General features: G+C 38.5%; 1 long non-coding RNA gene across 2 annotated transcripts in view; it reads right to left on the minus strand.

The window, feature by feature from the left end:
- LOC102450182 (uncharacterized) overlaps nucleotides 1-24,610 on the minus strand; it is a 50,467-nt gene that overhangs the window by 18,165 nt on the left and 7,692 nt on the right. For both annotated transcript variants that reach the window (XR_332499.5, XR_332498.5), the window contains 2 exons: nucleotides 20,342-20,511; nucleotides 17,918-18,011 (listed from right to left, as the gene is read on the minus strand). This is a non-coding gene — a long non-coding RNA (uncharacterized LOC102450182). The remainder of the gene's footprint in view (nucleotides 1-17,917; nucleotides 18,012-20,341; nucleotides 20,512-24,610) is intronic.

Here is a 24,610-nt window from a genome sequence, read left to right on the forward strand (position 1 = left end):
TACATACATTTTGCCCCCACTCCTTGCCAGTACATTTTTTTAGCAGGCTGGCCAGCAGCTCAGCTCAGTCCCAGTTTGCACTGGGTCCTGGACGTACCCCCACTGAGGCGCTGCATTTAGAGTGTATAAAAAGTCAGGCAGCCAAGCTCGCTTCCAGCTCAGGCTGGGTCCAGGAGCTCAGACCCCTCCGCTCCAGAAAGGGTCTGCCTGGGAATAGTTGACTAAATGATAAGAATTCATGAGGTTAATTGACTATTAAATTAACCAATATTTAACATCCCTACAATCTTTCAGTCACAGGAGTATGGAATCTATAGAAATCCTCTACTATCGTATGTGAACGTATGAATAACCATGCAGCAGTTCTAATCAAAATGGAGCAAATACTGTAATGAAGCATGGACATTTTATCATGATAAAAACATTTCAGTTAAATGTTATACAAAATTCACCAAAAATGTTGCATGATAAAAGAGGAGACCCTCTGATTAGATGAAACTCTACCATCCTCCTAGTTAGAGTTGTAATCTCTTTAAAATCCTTTCAGTGAACACCTCTTTGCAGTATTGCAATCATTGCAATTGCAATTATGTTCATTACATCTTTTTTGCATAAACTGTTTTATTCATATTATTACAATTTACCATACATCACTAACAAAGCCTAAGCTGTTTCATTTTCCATTTTGTTATCATCTGTGTCTGATTACTTAAATCACATTGCATGATCATGCATATACATTTGTATATTTTCCCATCATTTTCCCTCAGATCCTACACTTATTTTTCAAGCACCTGAAGTTAACTAATGATATGCACTTTTCCTCTATATATGTGCACCTAAAAACAAACAAACAAAAAAAGACTAGACTTCCTTGAGCATAAAACAGTCTGAATGTAAACAATTGTCAGACTAGCAAGACAGAGGCCTAGCATAATGTTTGTTGTTTTTTCACAGCACCACTTGAGATAGCAATGCCTCTTTTCAAAATGAATTTAGACAGGGGAGATACGTGTGTGTGGGGGGAGGATCACAGGAGGTCATGTGTCCATCAAATTTTGTAGGCAGGAGGAGCAAGGGGCCAGAGCTTCTGGGCATCCGAGGGAACTAGCAGGAATGAGGGTCTGGTGCCAGCCATAGGGAACTGGCCCCACCACACTCACTGGCAGCAGTGGGGGAGGGTGGAGCAACATAGCCCTAGCTCACTTGGCTCTCCTAGTGTGTTACTCAGGGTAGGGCATGGGACCATTTCCACACTCACCAGCAGGAATTGGAGCAATGTAGCCGTGTCTCGAGCTCCGCTTTCCCCACCCATTGCTAGAGAGTACTGGGAAACTGTTGCTCCAAGTGCTAGACCTCCAGCCTCTCTAGTTTTCTAGGCCACATCTCTTGGGGGAGGGAATTTTGGGAAAGAGGCAGGGCAGAGAGAAGTGGGGCAGTGGTAAAATGGGGGTAGGTGGGACAGAACAGGGGTAGGGAGAGATGTGGCCTGTGGCAGAGAGGGTGTTCTGGCCCTTCTCTGGGCTAAGGTTTGCGCAGGGAGGAGTCATGTGGCAGGGCTGGTCACATGACTGGTGAACCCCATGTCTCCCATCACCAGTTGCCCCTGAATTTTGAAGTTAGAGAAAAAAGTAATATATATCTGTATAAACAAATCACATTATATTTTCTTTTGGGTAGCAAATGCTAAGTCAACATGCTAAAGGACTCATTCCATGGAATGGCAGTCAAATCACTAATGGTCTATGAGGGCAAATGCACACAGCAAGGCTAAAGCAAAAATAAGCTATGCAACTTGAGCAATGTCAACTGAGTAGCTTAAGTCAAAATAGCTTACTTTAGCTTTTGGTGCTGTCTACACAGCAGGAAGTCTGAGAAAGAGCACTCTTCTTTTGACTTCCCTTACTCATAAAAAGAGAGTTACAGGAGTCGGAGTGAGAAGTCCTCCAGCTCAACATTATTTTGACATAATGTTGAAATAACTGCTTGTAGTGTAGATGTGGACTAAGTTATTTTGGAATAACACTGCTGGGTGGACATATTTTTATGTCGCATCTACACTGCACCCTTAGTTTGAAATAAGCTATGCAATTTGAGCTATGCAAATTGCACAGCTTATTTTGAGTTAATTTTGAAATAGCTTATTTCGTAATGTGGCGCTGCCTATAAAACTTAGTCCTGCCTCGGTGGAAAAGAGTGGGTTTCATGACTCATGAGATCCCTTCCAATTCAATATTTCTATGATTTCTGTGATTATTAGTCAATATAATGAAGTTAACTGCTTATAGCACTTGGATGGTATTCTAGAACTGAAATAAATTCTGTGGCATTATAAAGTTCAGTTCAATTCCTATGAAATATCAAGTGTTCTTTTCCCTATACGGTATTTTCACATTGCAGTGAACACATTGTTATAAAGGTGGCTGATATTAATGAAGAGCTAAGTTGAATTAGTGTCTGCACTTGCCTGTCATGTACCTCCAAAAAACTCGAGGAGATGTGCCCATCACTAGTTTTGTGCTCTATGGTAGGAAAACAAAATTCTTACTGACCATATGGACTCATGGATACTGGAACAAATTGTAGAGCCACTGAACCAAACTATAAGCACTGAATATGATGGAAACCACTGCAAATCACAGGGTGTTGCTGCACTCCCAGCTCCGTTCATTCTAGTGCCTGTGATTGGACTGGATTGTTCCTTTCATTCAAATTTGGACAAATTATGAATGTTAGACAAAAAATAAAGGTATCTTCACCCTGTAATATATACCCCAAATAAGCCATAGGATCATTGGATCAGATAGTTAAATAGCTAACAGGATTATGGACCAAATTCTGCGGTCATACACATGAAATACAATATGTACTTTAATGGGAATTTCATCTCAGTGCTGCAGATGAGGGTTGCACTTTTTTCCTTGGAATGATTGGAGGTGCTTAGGGGTAGTGATTGAGGTTAGGTTATTTTACTAAAATAACTACCTGTCTGCAAGACTCATATTGAAGTCAATGGTGAAAACCTCTTCAAATACGCATAGAATTGGAAGTAGTTTACAATGGATTTCACCGTGGCATAAGAATTTGGTGCCTTGTTATTATACATGTTGAGGGAGTATTCTAGTTTAAATGTAATGTAAACCATTTACGTTTTCTCACGCAAAGACACAACTTTGTCAGAACAGCTTTTTTTCCCTGAAAAACACCATATTTTAGTTTTTTCTTACAAATTTTCTAAGACAATTAACTTTTGAGGGATTTTTGTTTGTTTTGTTGAGGACCTGCCTATAATGTGAAATTATTCAGTTAACATTCCTGCTCCTTCCCTTTTCAATGAAAGGAACACTGAAACTGGCTAATTATATAACAGAATGGCCTGTAAAATTTATCCATTATACTCCATGGCTGTGTCTACACTGGGCCACTTATTCCGGAAAGGCAGCCGCTTTTCCGGAATAAGCTGTGAGCTGTCTACACTGGCCCCTTGAATTTCTGGAAAAGCAGTGACGATTTCCTGTAAGAAATCAGCTGCTTTTCCGGAAAAACTATGCTGCTCCCGCTCGGGCAAAAGTCCTTTTTCCGGAAAACTGTTCCGGAAAAGGGCCAGTGTAGACAGCACAGTAGTCTTTTCCGGAAAAAAGCCCCGATCGCGAAAATGACGATCGGGGCTTTTTTCCGGAAAAGCGCATCTACATTGGCCACAGACACTTTTCTGGAAAAGGGGCTTTTCCGGAAAAGCAGCCTGCCAGTGTAGATGCTCTTTTTCCGGAAATACTTATAACGGAAAACTATTCTGTTTTAAGTATTTCCGGAAATTCATGCCAGTGTAGACGTAGCCCATATGTCTGAATTTCACTTTAAAATCTGAAGGGAAAATTCTTAGTTCCACAAAGCCTATGTTAGGAGCATTTAAAGTGGGCAGAAATGATTCCCTAAGAATTGCTTTCCACAGAGGACCTCCCAAGCCAGTATAAAACTGGAGTAAATGTTCTCAGTTCCCAACTATAGAGCATGGCACTTTCTTGTTCTGCTCAGACTTGGAAGTTCCAAAAATATGTTCAAATGGGCTGCTCTTGCAGAATTTCCAGAGAAATGAAAGTTACCAGAAACTTATCTTTTCAGTCTAATTTTTCAAACAGCAATTAACTATTAAGCTGAGCATCTAAATTTGTCAGTACTTTGCTTATCTGAAGGGACCTTCACCCATCACATGTGGTTTTCAGTGCCATTCAAAACTGTATCACATCATAATAATCGTCTCTGAGAAAGATAAGACAACTTGGGGAAATGGTGATCAATTCACACTGTGGTACCAGTACTAGGAGAGACACCTTTTGAAAGACACTTTTTTGGGGGGGGGGGGGGAGAAGAGGGGAAGGAGATTGCATTTCAAAAGACAGCTCAAAATATACCTTGTGTATATACATGTATCCGTTATGGAACCTCAGCAAAGTTTGAGATGATGGACACTTTGAAAGATGGGGAAAAGTTTGTGTGGGACAGGGAAATTGGGTCACATGCTCTTAGGAATCATGACAGGACTTCTAAAGCTACTGGGAATGGGAAGTCATGGTGATCTCATTGGCCACACTTTCTTAATGGAATACATATAATTTCATAAATATTGTATATCCCAATTGCATAGATATCTATAGCTATTGTCATTGAATGCAAAATTTGGCAACTGTGCATATTGGAAAATAATTATAAAAATTAGCTTTATCTTTCTGTATCCTATTCCCTTACTTTAAATTCACAATAGAGATAAGAACTAGATATTGTGACAGAATGTAGTACAGTAATAGCTAGCTGGCTATTGCAACTGTTGCTTGTCTCTTGTATTTGAACTGCTGCCCAGCTGTCATACATTCTTCCTCCCAAATTCAAAGTAGAGTTTAGAGACTGGCACTGTAGCTAATACTTCATGCTGATTTTCTGCTTCAAATCAATATCCACTATTACGTTGTCATTAGCTTTAACAGTGTATATAGGATATTCATGCTGCACACCACATCAGAAGGATTTGTAACATAGTTTGCATTTACAATTCAGTTGCTGTATTCTAGCTTTCATTTACTTTACTTATGTTTTCAAGGTGAACTGCTCAGAGGCCTTAGGCATTCTGCAAAAGTTATTTTTTTCTTAGTCTAAACAGGGATTTGGGGAATTATTCACAGATTTTACTGATTTTTTTCCCCTAAACTTTAGTCCACAGTATTTTTCCCAAGTTTTTCAGAACTTAAAATTTAGAAAAGTTCACAAACATGTTAAAGACTTAGCATTTTTGTGATGGTAGTTCATCGAGCTCTGGTTTTAATGAAGTATTTAAATGAATGATTAATCAAAACAAGGAGTAGGCTTTGGAGAACAATGGTTTTAAACCCCAGTTCAGTGTGGTGTACATAAGATGTACATAAGACATTCACTTGTGACTAAAGATGTGTCTAGACTACAGGGTTTTGTCGACAAAAGTTCACTTTTGTCGACAAAACTATACCTGCATCCATGCTACCGCTGAGTTCTGTCGACAGTAAGTCGACAGAACGCAGCAGTTTTGTTGACAGTGGTAAACCTCATTCTATGAGGAATAATGCCTTTTGTCGACAGAGTTCTGTTGATAAAAGGCGCTATTGTATCCACACTGTGCTTTTTCAAAAGAGAGCGTCTAGACTCTCTGTCGAAAAAGCAGCTTGCATTGTCCACAGAACTGGCTGTAGTCTAGATGCTCTTTGTCAACAGAGACTTTGTTGACAGTATCTGTCAACAAAGCCTCTATCAACAAAAGCCTGTAGTCTAGACGTACCCTAAGTAGATGTACAGAATATATGCTTAGAATAATAGGGACATCTGTAGCCAAAATAGAACTGGTGCTGAATTTCAAAATCTTTTCCTTGCTAGACTCTTCAGTAGGTTCTGTATGCAAAGTGGCAAGGTAATCTAAAACAAATCACATTTGTGATGGTATTTGTATTGGTTATAAAAAAGATTACACAATTTATGCTATTTACAGAAAAAAAAGCACACACAAAAACCCCCAACAATTCCAGTTACAGAAAATGGTGCATGGCATTCCTTTATATATATTTTAGACATAACAAAGTTTTTGGACAAGTAAATACGCAATAAATACTTGTGTGGAGAAATATCATTGCTTTCTTTCAGTAACATTGCCATCTTCTGGTAGTGTTGGGCACTATCAATATAAAGGTAGCGGTCGGGAATACCTGAATTCACATATATATAAAAAAGACTAATATCCTTTTCGCTTCTGATGTTTTCTTTACATTATTGACACAGTTAAGTGCTGAAGTCATCTGTGCAGAATCAGCTATCAATGGAAAATGCATCCCCTCTTTTTATGCCTCCCTGGGCTCCATCTTCCATTCTGTTAGTCATGGCTTGCACCCCCTTCTTTGCTTATTCTCTTTCATCCCCTAATTCTTTTATCCTTAGTTTGGTTGAAAAATTGATAATACTCAAACTTGATGATTTTTTTGTAGCTCCTAGTTTAATCTTTCACCCTCCAATAGTAATAACAGATAATCTGCTGGTTACATTTATTTCTGATTGATCTAGTTATACTAGCATTGCTGATAATGTTCCAGAAACTAGTGCTGGACATATGTGTCCCATCTGGATTATATAACTTTTGGAGAAGACGGCTATATCTAGAGTGGAAATTGCCTTCCTTTTCCCATCTGATAATCTCTTTGATAGGATTATGTTGCATAATGGCTGTGAACTGCTTTCTAGGCTTGTCTCCCCACCCTATGTTTCTTTGTTTACAAGTGTGTGTGTTTGGGGGGGGGGGGGAGAATTAGTGCAAGAAATAAAGAAATGCAAGCATCAAAATACATTCATTAAGCAATTGATGCACCACAAGCTAATAAAGCATTATTATCAAGCTATACCAAAAGGACAGGGTGCCATTTGATATGGCTTTAATCAGGCTGCATCTTTATTGTTAGATGTCTGAGATTACCCAGCAGATAAAAGCATACAGTTCAGGTAACCCTGTCTTCATTCAATATCTACTATCCTTGGGTGCATCCACCAGGCTGTTGTTCCATCAAGATCCCCTAATCAAACCCATTGTTGGGACCTTATCAGCCTTCCCCCCTTGAATTAGGGGTAAGATAGGCTGTTGGAAAATTAGTTTGGCTCCCAGCTGCACCAGTCATAGGAGTCCCAAATCTCTCTGTTTTACTCCTTCAAACTTCTCTTTAAGTACTTTACCAACCCATTTATCTGGCTACTACATTTCTTCCTTATGGAGTACTTGCACTGGATGACCACCGTACTCTTGTTGCAACATATAGTCTCACTCCCTTCACTCCTCACATAATAAAGCCCTGCCTGAACCTGCTGTGGGGAAGGCAACTCCTCTACACTCCATCAAAGTCAATCTCAAGTTGAGGGGAAAATTCCTTCCTAGCTCCCCTAAAAGGGAGCAGCTACCATGATACACGCAGCAGGTCCTAACCAAACCTGGTATTTTGATACTTCAAGGAGAATTCTGCTTTTCATGCCTGGATAGGCATGCCCCTTTTCACCCCCAGCCCTTCTGGCCCAAAGGAATAAGTCAATGTTTCCATGCTGACCCACTCCCCTTTTCTGAAGCAGCTTCTTAATCTCTCTCCTCCCATTCTTCTGATGAATACCAAAGCACTGTTCCTTTTCCCTCAGCAAGCTGGAAAACAGCTGCCCCATTTAAAAGTGAGGTGCGGTAATTTTATTTTCTTTTTACTTTCAGCTCAACCTTGCCAGAATGCAAAAAGAAATTCAAGAAGACTATTATATTTACGATGTAATATAGGTGTGTTCAAAAAAGCCTTTTCTTTAAGGAAGATGGATGCAGAAAATGCTGTTTATGCTTTTATGAACACGGCAATACCTTATGTTAGTTGAAAGTCTGCCAAAATGATTCGTCAGGGTCCTGCCTTAAGCACTTATAAGTGGAGCTGTGAAGTGCTAGAGCTAGTGTGTTTGTCAGCAATTCATAGAGGATGGAAACTGTTCACCACACTAAAAATGTGATTCATTAGCCAAAAGATGATGCATAACTGAATGCTATAACTTTTTGTACAACATTCTCTAGAAACTGCAAATGCATATACTTTGTGCCTCTGATCCCACAACCACTGGAGTCATTTGACAAAATGCTCATCAATTTCTGTGGTTCTCATATCTGCCATTCACTGGGTAAAATTCCGATCTTTGAAGTAAGTGGAAATTTTGTCATTCATTTCAATTTCACTCATTATAGCTGCATTTTAACACAATGTTTAACTTCTGCTGTGGCAGTAGTAAAGGTGTACTTGGCTAATTCTCCTGTGTAACATCCAAATAGCCAGAAAGTGTGTTAATGCAAGAATGGCACTTGTTTCCAATAGTATAGGTTACATCTCTCTAGTCCTGTACTCTCTGGTACGGTAACATCAGTGGTGCAGCATGATTTTAATTAGTCACATGTCCACTTATTATGGATATGGCCAACTTTCCTATGGTCCCATAAAGTTTATTTGCAGGCACCAGTCCTGGCTCTCAGTGTTCTGTGCAATTAGTTAGCTCTAATTTACTCCTAAATGTCTTCTAAGAGTCCACTAAGCAGTGTAAGTGCTGGTGATGCTGCTAGACAATATTGACCTCCTGTGGTTTGGCAAATTCTCTGGTTTGGCACCAGTCAGGTCTCAACTCTGCTGGACTAGAGAGCTTTGACCTTCATATAGAAGTTCAGTTATCTTTCAACTGTGTACTGTATTGCAAGTATGGAGCAATAGTATTATCTTATAGTTGTTTTTTAAATATATCCATATCTGTGAAAATAAATAATCTCCACTGATAATCTGAAGACACCTTTGTAGTTCAGTTCTACTTAGGACATTTGTTTATTTAAATAACATATTGACTACCAATCTGAAATTTAAAAAATAACAAATAGTTTTTCGGCACCTTATAGACTAACAAAAATGTAGATGGTATCATTAGCTTTCATGGGCACAACCCACTTCTTCAGATGAATGGAGTTAAGGAGTCCAGTTTCCTTTGTTTGTTTTGACTTTTTCCTTATTCTCCAAAATGATAGCTTTTAATTCTCTTTTAGATAAAAATTTCATAATAATACAAGCTAAGGATTTTACCTTCTTAAAGTTTAGTGCCATTTGAGCCTTTCTAGCTCAACACACAGCATATTTCTAGAATACAGGTCAGAATTTTAGCTCGGGACATTCATCCTAATTGCATTTATGAGCAGTTCTCAATAAATAGACATCAAATTGATAACGTAGACATGTTTACATATGCCCTTCTGCAAGTATAGCTGCAAGTATATTAATTTTAATTTTTATTTTGCTCACCACTTTTTGTAATACACTTAGATGTACTATAGTGTACTGATTTTCAATCCTCCAGAATAGAAGTTCCCTACAGATTTTTGAGATCTGTAAAGTCTAAAGACTCTATACTGTGCAGTGTTTTTCATCCTCAAGTTCAGGCTTTACTAAACAAATTTCATAAGTTAATAATGACGCCAGAAACTTCGTAGTACACAAAAAAGATCGACATTTTGTATGGGTAGTAAGAATATTCAGAGTTGTAATAGGCAAATATTAAAAAAAGGAAAAAAACTCCACAAGTTGTGAAAGGGATATAAACTTTCATATTTGAGGTTATGAGTCAGGTTCTAATTGAGGTTTAAAAGAAACTTTCAATGGAAGCAAGCGATCTCAGAACTGCACATAACAGGATTATTTTGCACCTTTCACTAGCACAGCTAAAACTGTCCATTGCTCTTCATGGGATACTAGCCTCGATAGTCTTCTTGATTTATTTGATCTAGCATGGCTGTTCTGAATTCCTAATAGGAATACTGCTTTCAACAGGACTTCACCCAGAAGTGACTTGTTCTTAACAAGGGGCCGTGAACTGCAACATTTAGATCCAGATCTAAACTTCCTAAAAGTCAGGCAGATGTTCACTTCTGAAGTTTTGATTCAGCCCCACCTGACTGTTAACATTCATTTTTATAATACATCAAGCAAATACACTATTGCATATATATGGCCAATTGCACAATCAAACTAATACCTAGTGTATTTTGCAGACAATCAAGTGCCTATTCACAAGATAATTGTGTAATAACTTTAGACAATGAAAACAAAATCTATAACAGAGCTTGGAGACACTTGGCTTTCAGCCACATGCATAAAAAGCAAGTTATAGGGCATAATTTCCTATTAATAGACACTCAAACATGTTTTGTCACTCAATCTGCAAAGTATGATTATTATAGTCAAGAATATTATTTAATAGAAAATAAATCAACAAACAAACAATTGGGATGGTAAATTAAAAGTCAGATTCAAAATAGAGGAATCCACAAAATGCCAAATTAAATACTTTAAATAATAAAGTGTGATATGCCTTAATTGATAATCAACCTCAAAATAACAAATTAATGAAAAGATGTTAACAAAACCCCTTTTATACATAGATTAAATAAATGAATTGGTGTTAATTAAGATAAAACATGATAACATGATTATAGGTATTACTAATCAGGTTTTAGCTTAAAGGAATATTGAGTTTTTAGGCTTTGTCTGCTTTGATTTGATGTTTATCTGAGGAATTGTACTTTGCTTCTTCACAATTCACTTGGAGCGGGCCTGCTTCTCCAAGTTCATATTACAAAATAGAAGAGGGGAAATTTTGTTTCTCTATCAGAGAGAGGTGGGTCTTTTTTGTAATAAATAGCCTTGGTTCAGATGTTCCCAAACTGTGGTTCACGGACCACTGGAGTGGTGACTTGTGGACCAGTTACTGATTTTCAGCAGAGAGCTGAATGGTCATAGGGTGCCAGTTTCCAGCTGCTATATCAAATTAAAAGACACGATAAGTATTTTAAGTACTGTCCTAATTTCACTTTCCCATGCTGACAATTACTATAGTTGCCCTAGGGATATTATGTGATTGAAAATGGTCAGAGAAGTGGTTCACGAAAAACCTCTATTTGTGATGATTCTATCCTATAAAAATATCTGGAAACCATTAATTTAGTGTTGTGACTATCTCCCTGTTGTGCCTAGCCATATCAACTGTCACAGCTTGCTACTCTCACACAATTAAAGCTGTTTTCTTTAGCTCATGTGGTAGATGATTATTGCCTTTGGTATTGAGGATTATCAACTGTGCTCTCGATTGGTAGTGTGGTGGTTTTTATGTATGCACATTGGTGTGTTACAGTTCCATTGTTTTTGAGAGATCTTACGATCATTGAAGTGAGTAGTTCCCTTTCTTTAATCATCTCTGACCATTACAAGTTATTATTTGATGGAGATCTTTGGCTTGTTGTGACCTAGTCTTCCTTTTCGTTAGGAAATCAAGCCAAGGAGATATTATCTTTAGATCATGACATTCCTCTTAAAAAATATTCACATTGTGCCTGGTAAGAATGAGGCTGCATTCAGAGTTCAGGGATACAGTGAGCATACTCATTCTCACAGGCCTGCATGTCATGACATTCAAGCTGCATCTGAGACGCTAGTCCTAGAAAAGTGCAAGATTGGATGTCCATGTCCTGTTAAAAATATTATTACACAGGTATTTTTGTAATAAATAGAATCTGTCACAGCTACATAATCTGAGAGACCCAGGGGGCCTGTTCACATCATGAGCAATGGTAATGCAGGTAGCTCGTTTGCAAGGAAATAGGTATTATATTCTATATAGTTCTATCCTGATGTGAAAAAAGACCCTGCCTCAGTTTTAAATGCTGTTATATATAACAGAAAATCAATTCCTTTTTGCTAATTAAATATCTCTTTTTCCTGCTATGCTGCATCATTTTCAGTGTTGTGTAACCTGATCTACCTCCGAGAGGGACACAGTGCTGAGACAAGCATTTTAAACAGATGTTCACTGGTAAAGTAGGGGTATGTTATATTCTTCTAACATTAATGGGAGACACACGTGTTCTCTTGGGGAACAGAGCCATTGATGGGAGAACTGAGCCATTAAGGATCAAATCCCAGATAAGAAATTATAACTTAACCTCTGACACCCAGCATGTTTCTGAGGATTTTTTTCCAGTTACATTTATCTTCAGAAACAATAAGTGAAACAGTAAACTATTTTCTTTATCTCCTGAGTAGAGATTTTTTCCACCTATTTAAAACTTTTTCTAATACCTATAGATGCACTGGAAACCTTTTTCTCTTCTACAATGTGGATCTTACGTGTAGGGATTAAAAATATATAGGATTACATTGCATGAGTGCAATTGTTACCATTTTGTCAAATAAGTCCAGTAAATTTCTTATGTTAACTCTTACCAGACATTTTTGTATGTAACCTAAATTGGCTAGAATCCACTGGGATCCCACATCGTAAAAATACTTTAAAAAAAAAATCATAGCTGAAATAGTATTTATATGTTGATTCTAAAATAGGAAAACCCACAGCATGGCAGACATTACTCACAAGTGTGAGAAATATAGCTGTCACTTTCTCTACTATCACCTGGGGTACATCTAAACTACATGGCTCCATCGACGGAGCCATGTAGATTTGTTTGTTTGGCAAAGGGAAATGAAGCCGCGATTTAAATAATCGTGGCTTCATTTAAATTTACACGGCTGCCGCGCTGAGCCGACAAACAGCGCTAGTCTGGACGCTCCCCTGTCGAAATGAAAGCCTTTTATCGACATCCCCGGTAAACCTTATCCTACAAGGCATAACGGGGATGTCGATAAAAGGCTTTCGGGTTGGCATGGAGCGTCCAGACTAGCGCACTGAGCCAACAAACAGCCGATCAGCTGTTTGTTGGCTTAGCGTGGCAGCCATGTAAATTTATATGAAGCCGCGATTATTTAAATCGTGGCTTCATTTCCCTTTGCCAATCTATCTAATCTACATGGCTCCATCGATGGAGCCATGTAGTCTAGACACACCCTAAGTGTCAATAGGTTTTTTGCTTTTGGCATCTGGTTGAAATCCTGAATCCTGAAATCCTGGAGTAGTGTAGAGCTACACCACATTAGCAGGAGCACTGATGATAACTATATACTCAAGGAAATAAAACCTACCGCTATACTTTTCCAGGAAGTGTGCTATACATTTCCTAGCATACCTAGCCAGCTCTGCGGGGTAGAGTGGAGTTGTGCTATAGCTCACCTTCTCACTGCACCATTTGAGATGGTTTAGTCTTAACAATGTGCTGTCAAGAAGTGGTTTCAGGAGAACATAAAGATTCCAATCATATGTGGGCTGCTGCTGAGAGCAGGGAAATGCATGAATGGTGTGAAGTCTCATATGCACTCCCTCACCTTTGCACAATCATGTTGAAGCCACTCACAATGTGGCTCAGTGCTTGTGCTGTGTGATTTCAGAGGCATTTTGATCTGTGACTTTATATAGCCATGTTGGTAGTTTAAAAGATCAATGGCGTCAAATGTTCTGTCAGACAAGTCCCCAAAGGATCAATTTGCCTATTCCAAGAGGGAAATCCTATACCGAGGGATTAACTTTATTGATTAAACAATTAGCACTAATCACAAAATGTCCAATGGAACAGTTTATCTTTGGAAAATGCTGAACTGATGAATTAAAATGTTTCATGGGTACTATCAGTTTTGTCTAAATTTTCATGGGAAATTATTGAAATTTTATAAGGTCAAGGTGTTTTGGTTTTGGCTTTGGTTTGACTTCTGTGATTATAATTCATATTCATAATTTTTATTTTAATAAGATACAATAAAAACTATAACTCTGAAATTAATTTTTCATGAAATGATTCCAAAACATTTCAAAATTTCAACTATTTGTTTCCAACTATTGGGGCAAAACCAAATTTCAAAATCTTGATCTGTTCTATGGAATATACATTCTGGTTTTCCTGCCTAGAAATAATATACAGTTCAACCATATTTCTCAGTTATCAGATCAGATAGGCTTATCCAGTTCGAAAACCAGCTGGGCTTTTGTAGCTGACTCTACAGATATCATAGTGCTATCTATATATGTATTGTCATTGTGTAATTCTGCCTGTTCTTCAGAAACCAAGTGGTTTCTTATTATGAAGGAAATGTGTAAAAGTAGCTTTCAGCCTATTTGTTGCTGAATTTGTTGACTGTAATTGGCTTCCTCTGGTGCAATATTTTGAAATACCCAAAAAGTGAAGTTCTACAATGGAGATTTATATACTTTTGGTTCTACAAGGCAGCCACTTGAACTTTAACACTTTCTATCTCTCTTTCTCATTATGGTAATGGCATTTTAATGGCTGACAAGCCAATTGAACTTTGATTGTTTTAGGGTACTGCAGTGCCAAATTTTAATGGCTGATGATTGTTGTTAATATCGCTTTCCTTTTCAAGGAGTGAAATAATTCCGATGGCATTTTTAATGGCTAATTATACCAATTAAACTGTCTCTGCCTCTCTACTATTACGATAATGGCATTTTTCCATGGCTAATGATGCCAGCTTAATCCCAACTGTGTCTATCATTCTCATATTTTTGTATTTTGCAGAAGCTTCAAATGAGTCAGTCTCTCTTCCTCCCTCCTCCCACAGCTTAAGACTTGCTACATTTGCAATTATTAGAGATGGTGGGAAACAGCTCAGATAAAACATAATACTAACAAAATGTGTACCTCAAACACAAACCAAACATAAAGTCTGAGGATGAATGGAGTTTCACTTTTTAAAATCTGAATTTCTACTAAACCAGAAACAAATATATGAAAATAACCAACATGACATTTCTGACTTAGCTGACACCAAAAAGTTCTGCAAAAAAGCCAGTTGTAGTAAGATGAAGGCCTAAAACAAAAGCCCATGTAACATAGGTCTGGTTTGAGGCCTGAGGCCTAGCCAACAGACAAAACATGGCTAATATAAAGCAAAGCTAAACTGTGAGCAAGAGGCAGGTCTCTGCTCACAAAACTTAGCATGAACAGGACTACGTCTACGTTGAGCTTTCTTGTGCAAGATGATATGCAAATGAGGCATGGTGATGAATATCGCTGCACCTCATTTGAATGCATAATGAGTCTCAATTTTTGCGCAAGGGGCTTTTGTGCAAGAAGGATCAACCTACACTGCTCCTTCTTGTGCAAAACCCCCCTCTTGCGCAAGTGCCATTCTGCTGCTTATTTTCAGGTAATTGGTACTGGTCATAAGTTGAAAGCACGTAAGTTGAAAGCTCATTAAAAGACACCTTGGTACCCACTCTCCACAGATACAGATCAGGTTCAGGAAAGGACCTCAGGAGCAGTGGAAATTTCCTACTGACTGAGTCATTCCATTGTTATGGGGTACAAATGCATAGTGGTTCAGTAGAGTCTACTGACAATTATTTTACTGTACTTTGCTTAACAATAAACCTGGCCTGGCACTTTCAGTCCTTATCTGATTTGTTGTCTTTGTGGACTCTCTTGGGGTCTGCTGTGGAGACTAAGTGCACAAGTCAACAGAGAACACATTATTGAGAATACATGCAAGCAGCCGTCTGGTTATTATCATCAGAGGAGCCTGTGAGGACACCTCGGCAGGAAATCCTGACCACTCCTGAATAACTGCACCAGTAGCTTCTAATATTTATAGCTTAGCAAAAGAGATTTGGATAAACATTCAAACTAGGTCTTCTGAGGTTCACTTATCACTAATAATTACACCTTTGTAGCAATTTGGATGTTAGCCTGTTAAAAGCATTGAGATTCAATATAAGGATGAGAAGCAGTGAGATCTGACAAGTACAATTTTTTATTTGCTAAACTCTCCATATTGGAATTGAAAATAGTACCCTGGAATCATTTTGTGTTTGTCATTTTGACTCTCTTTACTATTATATGTTTGCTCATTTAGTGCCCGCTACCTTCAGTGGACTGGATCCTTAGTGCCAAGTCTGAACTTAGTGGAAAATCTTACACTACCTTCAACATAAAAGAATAGAGAGGCCTACTGTTCTGTTGTGTAATGAGATGGTAGATTCAAGAAATCAATACTTTTGCTCTTTAAATGTATCATAGTAGTCTTTTGTTTCTCTTTTTTTTTCTATATTTGAGTAAGATAGTGAAAGGGAGTACCATCCATAGCTGCTAAATATTGATTTGAACTTTTAATTTAAGAAGTGGGTTAAAGAACTTTATTATGCACTTTGATAGAATTCTGTTTTTTTTTATCCAGTAAAGTGGTACCTATCTTACACCCAATGAATTCAATGGCAAAACTCATAAGTGTTATATGGGGCTAGAATGATGCCCAGCAGCAACAAAAGGAAATATATAGTTGGATATGCATTTGTTTGGCTATAGAAATGCCACTACTACAGTAATTCCTCGTTTAACACTATAGATACGTTTCAGAAAATGATCGTGTTAAGTGAAAAAGTGTTATGCGGGGACAATTTTCCCATTGAAAATAATGGAAAAGGTGGGGGTTGTGTTTCAAGCGGTGGTGTCTGTTGGGACCAGGACATAAGATTGGGGGAGAAAGGGGACTGGGTTACAACAGGTAAGGGAGGTGTTTGGCTCTGGGGAAGGAAAGGGGAGGAGAGGGGAGGAGGATTGTTTTGGGAGTATACCCCTGTGATGGGTCTGCCAGGACCTGCACTGCGTCCGGCAAGGGGGGGTCGCCGGGGAACGGTGTGGCAAGTGGCAAACCCTCCACTGCTTTACAGGGAGTGGGGTAAGCCCCGCGCAGCTGCTGGCAACAGGCTGGCTGGGGAAACCCAGCTGCAAGCCTGCAAGCGGGGGTAGAGGAGAGGGGGCAAGGTGTCCAGCAAGGGGGAGTCAGCGAGGAATGGCGCGACGAGCGGCGATCCCTCTGCTGCTTTGTAGGGAGGCAGGGGAAGCGCCACGCATCTGTCGGCAACGGGCCAGCTGGGGAAATCGTGTTATTCTGGGGATGGTCGTGTAATTCAAAAAAGTTCCCTAAAAAAAAAATATCATGCTATCGCGAAAATGTGTTAAGTGGGCACGTGTTAAATGAGGAATTACTGTATTTTAAATCTTTCTTGCATGGGAGCACTGCAGCATTTGTGTATAATAATGCCAAAAGATTAAACAAATACTCTTTGAAGTTTTCTTGGAAAATAATTTATGAATGAATTGAAACTGGTACAGGTCATTTGAAAAGCCAAAGTTTGAATTTTTGAATTCATATTACAGAAGAAATTGAGATAAATTAGACACTACTATGCCTATTCTATTTATCTTGTAGACTAAGAGTTTGAGATACTGGTTTGTAGTCCTACTTAATCCATTTTCCAATAAACAGCAAAATGTTAACCTTTTTATTTCAATCCAGTTTTTTATGAGTATACATTTGTATGACAATGAAAGTTTCATATGGGATATTATGAAATGTTTACACTGTGTAATAATACACTGTGCAATTACAAGGTTATAATTTGCTGTAGTTTGAAAAATTCTCCATACCACTTTGTAGTGTGGGGAATTAAACAGTATATTTTTATGCATCAATTTTAATAAATAATTTATTCTTCAAAGTCTTGTATAAAAGGTGAAATCCATTTAAACTTGTTAGTAAGAGAACATAGCATATGTTTCATATTCAACTACGGTTAATCAGTGTATTTTGACTGCATTTGAATGATAATAATTATTCAGGTCTATCATGAGTTTTCAGCTGAAATGAAGTCAGGTACTGAACTTGTAACGAAGCCTTTGTTTTGCTCTATTCATTAGTCTATCTTTAAATTATTGTACCATATGGCTAATATTCATCATCCAGTTGTGATGCTTCAGTTTCTTTGTTTGGGTTGCAAATGAACTCTTCTCATCAATGGAACATATGGCAAATATTTAAGAAAGACTGATGAATGTCATTTGATGCCTTGCTTCATTTAATTTCAAGCATGAGGTAATGTATCTGTAGAAGGCTTTCAACGCACTTACATTACAGTGACAGAAGACATGAAGGTGGAGCTTTCTCCCTTTCAGCTCAAAGTGAAGAAATATGTCTCACTTAATCTTGACACTATGGAAAGTTCTGGTGAAATAAAAAACATTTATTAATAACTCTGACAAGTCACATCAGTAGAATAACCCTTTCAAGACAAACAAGCTGTTTACAATGATCTATTCAATGCTTTTGGGGAAGAATTGCACACAAGATTATGAACAAGGTTTTGTTACAGTCTGTATAGTGTTGATCTAGATTCTAATCCTGTAATTGGCTCCATGACATTTTTACTCCTATATACAAACTTGCTTGAATGAACAGGGCCTTCATTGTATTTGTTTGCATGGTCTGATTATTATAATATTTCTTATATAGCATTTTCCATCCTTACACCTCAAAGTGCTTCACAAAATAGTGAAGTATCACCATGCCTATTTCATAGGTGAAGTGATTTTCCCAAGATCACCAGATACCTTCTTTCTATTATGGTAGTGCCAAGAGACCCCTTTGTTCCAGATTCTACATACACATTTTGATTATGTCTAGACTACAGGCTTTTGTCGACAGAGGCTTTGTCGACAGATGCTGTCGACAAAGAGCATCTAGACTACATCCAGTTCTGTCGCCAAAGCAAGTCTCTTTATCAACATGAGAGTGTAAATGCAAAGGACAGTGTAGATACAATAACGCCTTTTGTCGACAGAACTCTGTCGACAAAAGGCATTATTCCTCGTAGAATGAGGTTTACCACCATCGACAAAACTGCCAAGTTCTGTCAACGTTATGTTGATAAAACTCGGCGGTAGTGTAGACTCAGGTATAGTTTTGTCAACAAAAGTCCACCTTTGTTGACAAAACCCTGTAGTCTAGACACACCCTCTGAGAGAGCATCCCTGATGTCCAATCCTCTAGACCATACTACTCACTCTCCGAATTGTTGCTCCCAGTTCCTTATATTTCTGTACCTTCATATTTTTCACTTCACTCAAAAATCTTTTCTGACTTTCAATATTTTATCTACCTTCCACTTCTGTTAACTAGTAGTCCAAGTGCTCTCTCTGATGGCCATCAATGGATTATTTTGTGGACTCTGAATATCATTATTGATTTCAATCTTGCACTATGTTCTTGGCAAAAAAATCTCTAACCTAGAAATCACGTGTGTCCTAAGACTTTTTTTCAATGATGCAATGCACTCTGGGCACAGCTTATGAGAAAGCCTCCGACTGCAGAAAATGGCATACCGAATTCAATTAAGGAAGCCACTGAATCTTCTGCACTTTGACCTAAGGTGTCAGAAAGGAGCAGCAACCAGACAAGCATCCGTGTAAACAGGGGGAAAAAGGGATCTGTGCCCTGATCTGACTTAAATTGACATTGATTAGTGGAGTATCTGATGAACTCAGAATATTCACTTGAGTTTTTGAACGCTTATCTGTGAAGAACAGCAATAACTGTAGAGGTTCAGCTAAGTCTAGATGTGATTTATAAACAATGAAGATGAAGATTTTCAAAGGCACAAATAGAAGTTAGGTGCTGAACTCCCATTGATTTCCCTGGGAATATGGTGTCCAAAACTCCCTTTTGTCTTTGGAGATTTCCCCTTAAATTAATCTGTTTCCATATTTATGATTATGATCCTTAGAGATCAGCCTGAACCAGAATACTAGTCTTATCCATTTTCACTTTATGCAGATCCAGGATTTACAACCAACATTTGCAGTTCAGGTCCATCTCTAAAATAATTTATAGAACCACAAAATGGAACTCAGCCAGATGTCAGTGTAAATTTTCATAGGTTCATGTAGTGTCACCTCTTGTATAAAACAGTACAAAAGAATTTCACCAGTTTTACATGTATATTGAGTCTTATCAATTGTGTATCATGAAAGCATATGTTTCAGAAAGTCATTGCTAAGTGAGAATAATACTGAATGAGGAGGGAGGAAGCAGCGGAGAGGTAGGTGAACTCCTTAATTGTCCCTTTCCAGATTTTTGAACATTTTTTAAAGCAATGAATCATTTTTATACATAAAGTGTAATATTGATTTTTGGGATTAGCTGTACTCATCTGAAAAATGTTTTAAACGCTAACACTTTTAGCAAAGTTAGTTGTTTGGGAATACTATAATGCATAGCATATCTTTCCACTGTGCTTAAATAAAAGCTATAAATCCCTGTTCTAGTTTTCACAGCATGAAAATGCCACCAGAGCTCCCCTATCCTGGTGTGTCGTCAGTCCCAGAATCATATGATGGAATTACAGTCTTATTATATACCGTTGGAGGTACACTATTCCTGGCATTGAGACTGGAGAACATTTTTATGAATATATTTTACTTTCATGAATGTTCGCAAAAGCAAATATGATCAATTTTTCCCAACTTCATACACAAGTGCGAAAACAAATCACTTACCCACAGAGGCTGGGAATAAGAAAATTACAAATCTCCTCTCTGAATTGATGTTGCCATTTAAAGTGATTTCCAGTAAACCATTCATGGATGCTGCTGACCTCCTTTATTTTGTTCTTTTCTTATATAGCTTGTACTGATATAGCTATTTCACAGCCTTATAAAGCCATCCCCTGCAAAACAAAATATATCAATAACAAGTGAAAGTGTGTTATTACAGAAGGAATATATATCAAAGGTCAAATTGTAGATTGCATATTAGTTGCAGTGTTCTAATCTGCCTCGTCCATTCCCAAAATCAGAAGTCCAGGAAATGTATTGCATAGTGTATACTAAAGCACTTAATAAAGACTGTATTTTAACCCTTTGCAAAAGATGCAGTACCAATCGATACCAATGTAGGGTTTGATCCTGCTTCTATTCCAATAGCAGATATTCTTGAAACTGACTTCAATATGAGCAATACTAAGCTCAAATTTATATGTTGTCTGTAGGTCCATCTTGCTTATCATACCTGATTCTGGATGTTTTAATATATAACACTGAATATGGTTAAGAACAGGTAGCAGCACAAAACGTCTACATCCATTTTAACTCTGAATTTTGATTTAATATGAATCAGATAATCAATAACCTGTTGTGATACTGATAACTGGAAAAGAGTGTGGGGACAGCAGTACAAATCATAAAAGAAATCTCCACAATCATGGTTCCATGAGGAGTAACAGTAGTTCGGAATAGGAAGCCTAATCCGAACTACCTAGTTCGTGCCGTGTGTAGCCACGGGCACGGAGTCCAAACTAGCGGACATTTAAAAATGGCGGCGCCCGGCAATATGCAAATGAAGCCCGGGAAATTCATATCCCGGGCTTCATTTGCAACTCCAGTTGCCTACATTAACCACCCTACATCGAACTAGGGTGGTAGTGTAGACATACCCTTACTGAGATAATGCATGGACAGGACGAAAAGGGTCATCTTGAGTGTTTAGAGGGGAGAGCCTAAATAATTTATGAACTTTAAGGACAATCAGAGGAACCGTTCATCCTTAGACGCCAAAAGATAAAGTAATTACTATCTGCTATGAGAAATATGATATCCCACAGACTGCTACTCAAGATTTCAATAATGAATAACTAAAGTTGGGCCTTTAAATCCAGATTTAGAATCCTACATAAATGACTTATTTTTTTTCAAAACTGCTGAGCACCTAGCAGCTTCTACTGAAGTCAATTTTGAAAATATTGATGAGCAATTTGAGAATAAAAATCTTGGAAAGAGTGGTACAGTGGAGATCCCTGGTAATCTGTCATCTGAAATAGGAAACAATGTTTATGGGAGCTTTTACTGGAGAAGACATATTATAAATGCTGAGCTCTGTCATTTGAAGTAATGACAAATTGACCTTTATGTCTCAGGGCTTAAGACTATTACAACAGGCTCCCTAACGAGCAAAAAACCATCTGTTTGTGCTACTGTCTGAAAAAAGATCTTTGCAGAAGGAGAATTGCAGCTAGCAGGTTACATTTAGAAAGGAAACTTTGGATTGTTTTGAACAGATTTTTATTTGAGTATGTTTCCTTTTACAGGTTGCTGAAGTAACTGTCCCTTTAAAAGTACTAGATTCTCCTGGAGATTTGTTGAGCCTATCAGATACTTAGTTGTCAGATTAGATCAAGTAATGAAGACTTGTTTCTTTCAAAAAATTAAGCATGCTGTTGTCAGAAACATTCATTCAAATTGGTCTCTGGCCTCATAAATGGCCATTTGCACATCTAGTTACCCAATCTGTGTATTTCATTTCTAATCTCAGTGAATTAGGTCACAGTCACATTAGGTCACATATCTTTTTTAATCAGTCCCCGAATGACGCAAACAACCATTGATTGGCTGTTGCTGAGAGAAGGTGAAAAGGAATTCTCTATTTTAAATGTTTAACAGGAAACTTTGTTACAGTAGGATGACATCGTTAGTATAAATATTCCACATCTATGCTAAATCAATCTGTTATCTATGTTACTTATTCAGTGATTATTTTAGCATGCCATTCTTTTAGAATACATTTACCCAAACTGAAAAATAATGTAACATTACTATCAAGGAATAATATATATGAACACTTTTTATGGCTCTTTCTGCCATATTTCCTGCAGATTGATTATTTCTTATTACTTATACTTCTCATAGGCTGTGTCTACATTGGCACCCTTTTCCGGAAAAGGGATGCTAATGAGACAAGTCGGAATTGCAAATGCCGCGGGGGATATTTAAATCCCCCACGGCATTTGCAATTCCAACTTGTCTCATTATCATCCCTTTTCCAGAAAATGGTGCCAATGTAGACACAGCCATAATGTATAGGGAATGCTGTGTTTGAAATGAATTCTGATTCCTTTTGATCACTTTAATGAGGATCTATATTAGCTGGAACCCAAAAAATTGATAGGTATTATACTGGCAAGAACCGTGTTGGAAAAATAGATTTTATTTTCTCCAGTTGATTAAAATCCCAACCATTTTTATAATTGAAAGTCTGATGTCCTTTTTAAATGCCTACTAGATAAACTAGTTCTGATCGTGCAAGAACAATCCTGTACTTCAACATAATTGGTTTCTTTCTTCACTTCTTGGTAGGCAAACACAAATTTTTGTACCAAATCTGTGCTGCTTCATACATTGACTTCAACCTCATATGAAAATGTTCAATCTTTTCACACTGTTTTATTCATTCTACTGTTGTGGGTTTCTGTAACAATAATGCCACTAAAAAGTAACTCAATGTTCGTGTCAGAGAGTGGGATTCCCTGACCAGAATTCTTCACCAAATAGTCGACACTCCCTACATACTATTGTACAAGGTATACCTGGTGAGGTGTCATTTGAAAATAAATGATTCAGTGGCATAGTTTTAAGTGATTATGAGGTGAAAAGATCTGCTCCCCACCAGGGACTAGAGGAGATCCAGGGTTTCTAGTGGGGGAGTGGTCGTGGTGATGGTGGAAAGAAACAACCACCCTGGGCTCTGGTGATTTAAAAGGACTTGGAGCCTCATGCCACTTCTGCTGCACCACCCTACTGTCCAGAGCTCCAGGCCCTTTAAATCACCACTGAAGCCCGGTAGTGTGGGTAGGGCAGCACTGAAGGTTATCTGGGGGAGGCTAGCACCCAGCCTAGCCCCTTCCACCCAAGACCCTGTGCCCCACCTCTCACAGGGGAAATGTTTCCTCTATTTGTTTCCATCCATGGGCTGAATACATTTTGTTATGTGCACTGAGGCATGTGTGGAAATGCACCATCAACAGAAACACTTGCTGCTGGCAGAGTTGGGGAGGTCTGCTAATTAGCACCTGACTCTCTCCTGGGAGGCTGCCCAAGCACTCATTTTACAGAGAACACTGTCCAAGGGCTTGGCAATTCTGTCAGCAGCACCAAGGTCATGCTTTGTCCTACACAGTATGTAGGAGACCAAGCAGATGTTTCCCCAGCAGAGGAAATAGCCATGGCAAGAGGTTCTGAGCTGTGGCGGGAGGAGTGGAAAAGGTTTCTGGTGGAGGAGAGATGGGCGATGGAGGCCAAGTGACTGATTTAAGCACCAGTGAAGAGCAACTGAAGCTTAATGACCAAGACAAACATAGGGGCTACGTCTACATTGGCCCCTATTCCGTAATAGGGATGCTAATGTAGCACTTTGGAATAGGCAAATCCGCGGGGGATTTAAATATCCCCTGCGGTATTTGCATTAACATGGCTGCCGCTTTTTTCCGGCTTGTAGATAAGCCGGAGAAAAGCACCAGTCTGGACGCGATCCTCCGGAAAATAAGCTCTTTTCTGGAGGATCTCTTATTCCTACTTGAGATCCTCCGGAAAAGAGCTTATTTTCCGGAGGATCGCGTCCAGACTGGCGCTTTTCTCCGGCTTATCTACAAGCCGGAAAAAAGCGGCATAACATATAACGTAAGAACATAAGAACAGCCGTTCTGGGTCAGACCAAAGGTCCATCTAGCCCAGTATCCTGTCTACCGACAGTGGCCAACACTAGGTGCCCCAGAGAGGGTGGACCGAAGACAATGGTCAAGCGATTCATCTCCTGCCATCCCTCTCCAGCCTCTGACAAACAGAGGCCAAGGACACCATTTTATCCCCTGGCTAATAGCCTTTTATGGACCTAACCTCCATGAAATTATCCAGCTTCTCTTTAAACTCTATTATAGTCCTAGCCTTCACAGCCTCCTCTGGCAAGGAGTTCCACAGGTTGACTACACGCTGTGTGAA

The sequence above is a fragment of the Pelodiscus sinensis genome, chromosome 6 (assembly GCF_052426305.1).
Source record: "Pelodiscus sinensis isolate ZL-2025 chromosome 6, ASM5242630v1, whole genome shotgun sequence".
Taxonomy (NCBI): Eukaryota; Metazoa; Chordata; order Testudines; family Trionychidae; genus Pelodiscus; species Pelodiscus sinensis.